We start from the raw sequence: 10,354 nt of genomic DNA, 5'->3' as shown, positions 1-10,354 counted from the left end.
TTTTCATTTTATTTGTTTTTTACCATATGTTATTGCTTACTGTGGTTTTTTATCATATATGTTTTATGTTTTTTTGCTTAATTTTTTTATTTGCATATGTATGTTTTATAGACTCCTGATGCAGGCCTGACGGCCGAAACACAACAGTTGTGTCAAGTCTTTTCATCAATAAACAAACTTTCTAAGATTCTTGTCTCCAGGATTTGTATTCCCGTGGTCAAACATCCCACTCTCACTTATACTTCTGGGGGAGCCTGGCTGTAGTTCCACCACCACCATGCTCCATTTCCGGTACTGGCAGCAATCAGGCCAGTTTTGGCACCAAAGCTAAAAAATTCAGTCAGCCTCTAAAGCAGCGATTCCCAAACCTGGTCCTGCAGGCACTTCAGCCAGTCAGGTTTTCAGGATATCCACAGTAAACATCCATGAGAGAGATTTGCATGCAGTGGAGGATGCCTCCAGGACCAGGTTTGGGAATCACTGCTCTACAGAAAAGAAATATGAGCCCTGGGAATAGATTTAAGAGGATAGACAGAGGAAAGCAGAACCAGAGAATAGGATCATGATAATTAGAAAAATAAAATCACCAGATAACAAAAGTAGAAACAATCATTTTATTTTCAATGTAGGATTGGAATATATAAATTTTGAGAATCTACATCTATCTTAGTATGTTGTGCGGGTGCAGGGAGGAATGAATCTCTTTCTCATCCATCCCTATTGTCACCAGCTAAAAGTATTTTCTGGAATGACTGGGGGGGGGGGGGGGAGAGAGAAGGTACAGAGGGCAGGTCATTAAAACTTTCCTCTCCCTATGCTTCAAGTGATGGATGGAATATTAGCGATCACCCAGTGCAGATCCATTGTTGGTGTTGTGCCCAAATCCTCCCCGTTACCAACCAGAGCCCCCATATTTGCCCGGCCTCTCTTGAATCAATTGGCTATACAGCTGAGAGATCGACACCCTGATGAAGATTCAAGCCAGGATCGTAAAGTTTTACCATAGTGCGTGGTAAGCCCTGCTGTAGGGTGGGACTGAAGGATAGTGCTATAATTAAGTATAAGCAAACCTGCAGGTCAGACAAAAGAAATGTTAAGCAGACGGCTGAGGGGAGACAATTATAGGTATATAAAATAATGAGTGGAGTGCAACAGGTGGATGTGAAGCATCTGTTCACACTTTCCAAAAATACTAGGACTAGGGTGCATGCGATGAAACTACAGTGTAGTAAATTTAAAACAAATGGGAGAACATTTTTCTTCACCCAACGCATAATTAAACTCTGGAATTCGTTGCCGGAGAACGTAGTGAAGGCGGTTAGCTTGGCAGAGTTTAAAAAGGGGTTGGAAGGTTTCCTAAAGGACAAGTCCATAGACCGCTACTAAATGGACTTGGGAAAAATCCACAGTTTCGAGAATAACATGTATAAAATGTTTGTACGTTTGGGTAGCTTACCAGGTGCCCTTGACCTGGATTGGCCGCTGTCGGGGACAGGATGCTGGGCTCGATGGACCTTTGGTCTTTTCCCAGTATGGCATTACTTATGTACTTATATATAATGTAAATCATTAGAAATCCTAGTAGCAACACAAGCAACCTTGCAGATGGGTTTGTCTCAAAAAGTGCCCCCCCTACATCCCTGGAAGGGACCACAAAACTTACCCTTTCTTGTAGCTATGGTTAGTTCCTGCAAAACTGATAAAAAAGACCAGGAGTCATGCCGGATTTGGGAGGCAGCTGCCATCTAGTGGTTAATTTACAGCTCTCCTTCCAATGTTGGTTGGGCAGCAAGAGAAGGGGAAATACAGTAGTATTTCAGGCTATGTCTTTTTTTTCCTGTCACCCAGGGTAGGGGTGTAGCTACAGGGGGCCATGGGGGCCTGGGCCCCTGCAAATTCCATCCGGACCCATGGTTTGGCTGGCGGGGGTCCTCAACCCAAGGCCCTGAAGACCATGAACAATCTAACAAGCTTCCGCAAAGCTCTGAAAACGCACCTCTTTAACAAAGCTTACAAAAGTCACCCTCAATGATACAAATCATCCCCCAAACCACCCAAGCACACCTAAAACACTTCTCACACAACCTATCCAACATCCGCCCATCTACAGTGGTGGAAATAAGTATTTGATCCCTTGCTGATTTTGTAAGTTTGCCCACTGACAAAGACATGAGCAACCCATAATTGAAGGGTAGGTTATTGGTAACAGTGAGAGATAGCACATCACAAATTAAATCCGGAAAATCACATTGTGGAAAGTATATGAATTTATTTGCATTCTGCAGAGGGAAATAAGTATTTGATCCCCCACCAACCAGTAAGAGATCTGGCCCCTACAGACCAGGTAGATGCTCCAAATCAACTCGTTACCTGCATGACAGACAGCTGTCGGCAATGGTCACCTGTATGAAAGACACCTGTCCACAGACTCAGTGAATCAGTCAGACTCTAACCTCTACAAAATGGCCAAGAGCAAGGAGCTGTCTAAGGATGTCAGGGACAAGATCATACTCCTGCACAAGGCTGGAATGGGCTACAAAACCATCAGTAAGACGCTGGGCGAGAAGGAGACAACTGTTGGTGCCATAGTAAGAAAATGGAAGAAGTACAAAATGACTGTCAATCGACAAAGATCTGGGGCTCCACGCAAAATCTCACCTCGTGGGGTATCCTTGATCATGAGGAAGGTTAGAAATCAGCCTACAACTACAAGGGGGGAACTTGTCAATGATCTCAAGGCAGCTGGGACCACTGTCACCACGAAAACCATTGGTAACACATTACGACATAACGGATTGCAATCCTGCAGTGCCCGCAAGGTCCCCCTGCTCCGGAAGGCACATGTGATGGCCCGTCTGAAGTTTGCCAGTGAACACCTGGATGATGCCGAGAGTGATTGGGAGAAGGTGCTGTGGTCAGATGAGACAAAAATTGAGCTCTTTGGCATGAACTCAACTCGCCGTGTTTGGAGGAAGAGAAATGCTGCCTATGACCCAAAGAACACCGTCCCCACTGTCAAGCATGGAGGTGGAAATGTTATGTTTTGGGGGTGTTTCTCTGCTAAGGGCACAGGACTACTTCACCGCATCAATGGGAGAATGGATGGGGCCATGTACCGTACAATTCTGAGTGACAACCTCCTTCCCTCCGCCAGGGCCTTAAAAATGGGTCGTGGCTGGGTCTTCCAGCACGACAATGACCCAAAACATACAGCCAAGGCAACAAAGGAGTGGCTCAGGAAGAAGCACATTAGGGTCATGGAGTGGCCTAGCCAGTCACCAGACCTTAATCCCATTGAAAACTTATGGAGGGAGCTGAAGCTGCGAGTTGCCAAGCGACAGCCCAGAACTCTTAATGATTTAGAGATGATCTGCAAAGAGGAGTGGACCAAAATTCCTCCTGACATGTGTGCAAACCTCATCATCAACTACAGAAGACGTCTGACCGCTGTGCTTGCCAACAAGGGTTTTGCCACCAAGTATTAGGTCTTGTTTGCCAGAGGGATTAAATACTTATTTCCCTCTGCAGAATGCAAATAAATTCATATACTTTCCACAATGTGATTTTCCGGATTTAATTTGTGATGTGCTATCTCTCACTGTTACCAATAACCTACCCTTCAATTATGGGTTGCTCATGTCTTTGTCAGTGGGCAAACTTACAAAATCAGCAAGGGATCAAATACTTATTTCCACCACTGTATATCCTCTTTTACCTCAGCTTATGATCAACTGTATTTAAATCATGTACTGACTTTATCATAACCTTACTCTGTAAGCCACATTGAGCCTGCAAAAAGGTGGGATAATGTGGGGTACAAATGCAATAAATAAATAAATAAATAAACCCCCGCCAGCCGAAGCCTTCTTCAGTTCAGCCACGTTCGCTGCCCTGCTCTTCTTTCTTCTTGCTCCTCCTGTGCACGCTGATGCTCCTTTACATGAAACTGAGGAGCATCAGTTTTTGCAGGGGGAGTGACAAGGTGGTGAGGGGAAGCAGCAAGGAGGTGAGGCAGGAGGGGGGGGGGTGAGGTGAGGTGGCACTCAAAATGTGCCCCTAACCTCGGACTCTGGCCCCCTCCCACCTTGAGGTCTGACTATGCCCCTGATCCAGGGCCTGATTAGTATTCTTGCATAAGAACAGGACTCAGAAATTTGATCACTTTATGTACCCAGCATACTCTAGTCAAGCAGCATATGCGTGCAGCACCTGTAGAAATACGTTTACTGTAGATGGCTCCTGGCACTTGGGACGCTTTAAGCCTCCATGAATTCAGGTAGTATTCCCCAATTATTTATTTGTTACATTTGTATCCCACATTTTCCCACCTATTTGCAGGCTCAATGTGGCTTACATTATACCATAGAGGCGTTCACCATCTTCGGTAGAGAAACAAATACAGAGAGTTGTTGTGGTCTAATAAGGTTCATGTGTTATAGACACAATGGGAATCGTAGGGAGGAAGAGTTATGTAGAGTCTATTACGAGCTTTGGTTTCGTTGTGTTGCAAGGCACTTAGGTTGGGTTTGCCTTTTTGAACAGGTTAGTTTTTAGTGATTTCCGGAAGTTCAGGTGGTCATACATTGTTTTCACGGCTTTTGGTAGTGCGTTCCACAGTTGTGTGCTTATATAGAAGCTGGATGCATAGGTTGATTTGTATTTGAGTCCTTTGCAGCTTGGGTAGTGGAGATTTAGGTATGTTTGTGTTGATCCGAATGTGTTTCTTATGCTGCAGGGTGAATACAGTCCTAATGTTGTCAATGCCAGCTATGCAACTGTCCAAACCTCAATCCTACAGGTAGCACTGCTTTTTAAAGAGCCCTTTTAATAAGCGGCGGTAAGCCCGCTATGCGCCAATCTGGAGCTATTGCCGGCCCAACGCGGGCGCCAGAAATAGTTCCACCCCAGCACGTGGCATTTTCTGGTGCTAGCAGGAATATTTTAAAAAAACATGTCCGCAGGGGGTTACATGGCGGTAATCGGGCAGCCAGGTTAGCATGGGATCCCTTCCCACCACCTCAACGGGTGGCAGTAAGTGCTCCCCTCATATGGTGACGCGGTAAGAGCAATCTTTCTGCACGGCCATGGCTTTTTTTCCGGCCTTGTTACCCGCTGTGAGCAAAAAGGGCCTCAGTGCACGGCAAAATGGCCCCCCCAACACTTTCACAGGGCCCTTTTTACTGCAGCTTAGTAAAAGGGATCCTAAATGTGGAAACATGAAGTTCCTCTCCCCCTTTCACATACAAAAAAAGGGCTCAAAAACATTTCCCTTCACTTGGTTTATTTCTTCTGTTAAATAGCAAATTATATACCTGATTAATATTGTTCTAGTCATACATTAGTAATAAGAAAAACAGCTACAAAAGTTCAAAATCCAGAATTGGAAGCAGCATGATGAAGCCTACCAATACTAGAGGTGCAATAGAGATGTTCAAAGCGATGGTGAGGACTTGGCCTCGTGACAGGGAAATGCGTTTCTACTGCACAAACCATAGGGGAGGGAAGAGGTCAGAGGTTAAAAAAAAAATACTAAAGATGATGGAACCCTTAAGAAATGCACCAATACTGCATTATAAGTGTGATAAGTGGGATCTTGTAAGTTCTCTGTCACTCCGATGTATTCAAAAATTAAACTCTAGATTTACTGTATGCCACCTAACTGTTGGAGAGTGTCACAAAAAATCCACTTGAGGCATAAACTTGGGAGCAACACTGAAATATGTTTTCAAAGGGTTGTATATGCTAGAGATATGCACTCATTTGAAATGATATGGACACTACCCTTTGAAACGTTTTGGTCTGCACACTCCTAGAGGATGCATGGAACAGTCTCCTGGAGAAAGTAGTGGGCATAGAGCAAAAAAATTTTAGAAAATCCTTAAAAGAAAATAAGAGCAAAGAAAGAGCAGATGTATAACCTAGTGGTACTTGTTTAAAACGCCACCATTTGAATGATTCAATGAAGAGTGTTGGCTGCAAAAATAGACAGTAAAGTGACTGATATAAATCATTAGAAGTCCTAGTGGAAACAAAGGCAACACCACAGATGGGTCTGTCTGGCAGGCTGCACATGCAGTAATAATTAGAAATCCTTATTACAAAAAAAAAAAAGTTAGGTCCCCACTGGCGGAGAGAGGGGGTGCCCCCACTAACAAAATGGCTCCATAAATTGAGGTATGTGAGAGAGATGGAGAGATTGATTGCCGAGCGCAAGCACCAGTTGGGTACTTGGCAGTCGGTATGGCAATATATTCCTCCTGACGCTCTATAATTATGGGCCATACGCTCAGAGAGTGTTCTGCATGGCCATAGCTAGCTGTGTCTTATGGGAGAGAGAGGGCAGGGACTGGGTGGGGAATTATTATACTCTGTAAAAAAACTCCAAAAAATTATTGAAGTTTGGTAATGTAACTGTAGGCCAGTTGATACTGTTACCTGTTACAATATAGGCAGTACTATTAGACTTCTTGTATATGTAATTCAGAAGTGCTTGCCTGTTGCTTGTATTATGTAAATTTTGTTCTGGTTCACTGATAATAAAGACCTTGCAAATAAATAAAAAAAAAGTTAGGTCATCTTACATGCTATATATTCATCCGTTCATCTATTTGTTAACTGCCTTCATGAAAATATTCACCCTAGGCAGGGTCAATGAGGCAAGTTGGTCATGATCAGGTACCATCCAGAAAGACTACAGAATCTAGAAGGCTGAATATTGGAGCAGCAGCTCAAATTATTGCAGGACTTTCTGATTAGCCATGGGAACAAAGGGGCACCAGCTATGAACTAAACAGGGGCTACTGCACACTCATCTATCTACCCAGGAGCCTGGGGAGGGGTGCTCTCCCAAAGGCTGCAACTGCTAATGCTGGATTGGTTCATCTCCTCCTAATGCCAATATGAAAAAAAAAAGGTAAGCAAACTACACCTATGATGATGATGATCCTAACACATTCTCCCACGGGCAAGTCAAGCTCTCTGGTTGGCAGCCAGGATATAACATTGATAGTGTGGACATAAAGAATGGTGCAGACTGGCTGGGCCAATGTCTTTTTAATTACCTGTTAGGCTATCCTGCTGTTAGGCTGTGGCTGTATCGTCTAGAGCTGGCTTGTCCAACCTTTTTCGATCAGGAGCCACATTTATATATATATATATATATATTTTGTCATATTTTGTAACATTTGGAATGCCAAAACACACAGAAGTTTATCATGTATCCCTCCAGGCTTCAAGGCAAGACAAACAGAAGAAAAAAAAAATCCTCCACAGATATGATAGAGGTCTATAAAATAATGAGTGGAGTTGAACGGGTAGATGTGAAGCATCTGTTCATGCTTTCCAAAAATACTAGGACTAGGGGGCATGCTATGAAGCTACAATGTAGTACATTTAAAATGAATCGGAGAAAAATTTTCTTCACTCAACATGTAATTAAACTCTGGAATTTGTTGCCAGAGAATGTGGTAAAGGTGGTTAGCTTTGCGGAGTTTAAAAAAGGATTGGACAGCTTCCTAAAGGAAAAGTCCATAGACCATTATTAAATGGACATGGGGAAAATCCACTATTTCTGGGATAAGCAGTATAAAATGTTTTGTACTTTTTGGGATCTTGCCAGGTATTTGTGACCTGGATTGGCCACTATTGGAAACAGGATGCTGGGCTTGATGGACCTTTGGTCTTTCCCAGTATGGCAATACTTATGTACTTATGTAAATCACAAAAACAAGCAACTGCAGGGTTGACAGAGACACAAGAACATCAGTGCTCACACAAAATCTTTATTATATCAATGAGGGCCTGACTCAAGAGCCATGTTTCAGCTACAGCGCCTGCTTCAGGAGTCTACAACAAGTAAAACACAAATACAAGAAATACAATAATAAAAAAGAAATAAAGTAGGATTGCATATCGCTTAAAAATGTTTGCACAATTAATCTCATAGTGTCCCCATCACATTTGCTCCTGTAAAGTGCAAAATATTGACAGCAGATGTAAATTCTCAAAACTGATATTTCAATTACTAAATTGAAAATAAAATCAATTATTTTTCTTAACTTTGTCTGGTGATTTTATTTTTCTAAGCATCTTGTTCCCTGTCTGTGCTCTGCACTCTGTTTCCAGGGCATTTTGTCCATTCATTATTTCTTTTCTCTCTTCCTTTCTTCATTTGCTGCCCTATATCCATCTTTCACATTCCACTTTTGTGTATTCTTCCTCCTCCTGAAATCTGTCTAGTTTCCATCTCTTCTCTTCCCCTGCCCTCCCCTCCATGGGAAACATTTCCCATCTCTCTTCCCCTCCCATGGGCACCATCTCAGGCATCTCTGGCTGACAGCAGCTCCTTGCCCCTTCACCCTGGCATCTCTGTCTCTCCCTCCCACCCTACCCACCACAGTCTGGATCTCTGCATTCTTTCTGCTGCAGGTCCCAGCCTCTTTGTCTGCCTCTCCCCTCCCCCTAAACTCAGGCATTTGGACTCTGCTTCATGCATGCCTTTACAGTCTCCTCCACCCACATGCTTGGCATCTTCCTCTCCATCCCCTTGATGGTCCCTCCCAGCTTGCCTTTCCAGTCTGCAGCACTATTTCCCTTCTGCAGCATCCCACCTCCAGGGAACAGGAAGTTCTGTCAGAGGAGGTGGGATTTACAGCAGGAGGGCTCCCACCTCAAGAGCAGTAGCGTGTGTGTGCAGTGCTGCAGCCAGTAAAGGCAATCTGGGAGGGCCACCAAGGAGCGGGAGATGCCAAGCATGTGCATGCCAGTAGGACGACCGTGGCAGGACAGAAAGATAACAGAAAAAGGAAGCTGAAATAAGAGGACTAAAGGGAGACACAGAGAAATACAGGCAGCAGGGCAGGGAGCTTGATTATTAATGCAAGTTAAAATTTTAATGCATTAATAGCATTAAAAACACTTTACTACATGTACAGCCCTGGAAAAGGGAATACCTACATTAAAAAATAGTACATAATACAATGTATAAAAATATGTAACAATACCTAAGATGATATAAGTACATATAAATACAATGAAAACATTCATTTTTTATACTGCATACAGTCCATATACCACTTGGATACTGTACCTTATTTTGTTGTAGTTTCTGATAGTCACTGGCTTTTGTTAAACATTATTCATTTTTACTGGTTCTTTTCAATTGTACCTGCTATCTTTCTAGGTAATGCATGAGTTGTTTACTCACTACAAGTTTTTATTTGTGTTTTACTTGTTCAGACTCCTGAAGCAGGCTCTCCAGCCAAAACACGGCTCATGTTGCATCAAATCCTCATTGATGTAATAAAGTTTTGTGCAAGCATTACTGGTGTTCTTGTGTGTCCATCTATGCCACAGTTGCTTGTTTTTGCGACTTCACTCCAGCCTTCACCCAGTCTCTCTCTTGTAACCCCGAAGACTTCACCCAGTCTCTCTCTCATGTACATCGCCCTGCCTTCACCCAGTCTTGTTCTTACAGCCTGCAATCTATTTTCGTCAAAAGTCTGGCTTCTGCTGAAGGAGAAACAGCACCTTTCCTGTTTTCCTGCTGCAACTTGGCTCCCTATAAGCCTGAGCCATGCAGTTCAGGAAGCTCAGGTTCGTCTTATGGTTTCAAGTCTTGCTCACAAAGTTTGTTAATTAAAGAAGAGGGTTCACACCTTTCTTAGCGAGAGAATAAAATTAAAATCACTCTAAAACAAGTATTAATTTTGGATCTCTGAATTAAGACTATTGCAAGCTGAGGATGTGAATGAAGACTGCATGGAACACTAATAACTATAGGAATGAACTGTGTAGTGGTGACTTATGTAATAATATCATACTTCTGCGATTAAAAAGATCAGCAAAAGAAATGGCAATTTGAAGAGTGGTGTTGGCTGCTTGACCGAACCATGTGAGTTCATCCCCTGAAGATGAAACTTCTCAAAACTTGGATCAAATTAGGAGTGAAGAAATTAGGTCTCACCTGATCATTTTCTATCCATTATTCCTTCCCACTATTCCAGATGTCTTCAGTAGGCAGCCCCTGAAACAGGCCAAAGCTGCAACCTGAACTTTTAGAGAACCCAATGCCAATCCTTTCTGAAGGCCTGCCTGCAGAAACACTAGGATGTGTGTGATCTGAGCAAAGAGAGAAAGTCCACACTCAGAATACCAGCCCTCAAACGTCTTCCACTCCCTCACATACACCATGGGATGTAGAGCACCTCCAAGCCTGAAGAAAGGTAGCAATGACAGAATCAGAACAACCTTTTCATCTCAACTGAGTCCTTTCAGTGGCCAAGCCATAAGACCAAAGGGGCACAGATCCTCCATGAGCACCAGACCTTGCTTCAGTAGACTGTGTACCTGTGAT

This window comes from Microcaecilia unicolor, chromosome 1, assembly GCF_901765095.1.
Source record: "Microcaecilia unicolor chromosome 1, aMicUni1.1, whole genome shotgun sequence".
NCBI lineage: Eukaryota > Metazoa > Chordata > Amphibia > Gymnophiona > Siphonopidae > Microcaecilia > Microcaecilia unicolor.
The sequence above is the reverse complement of the archived record's forward strand: the minus strand, read 5'-3'. Positions refer to the sequence as shown.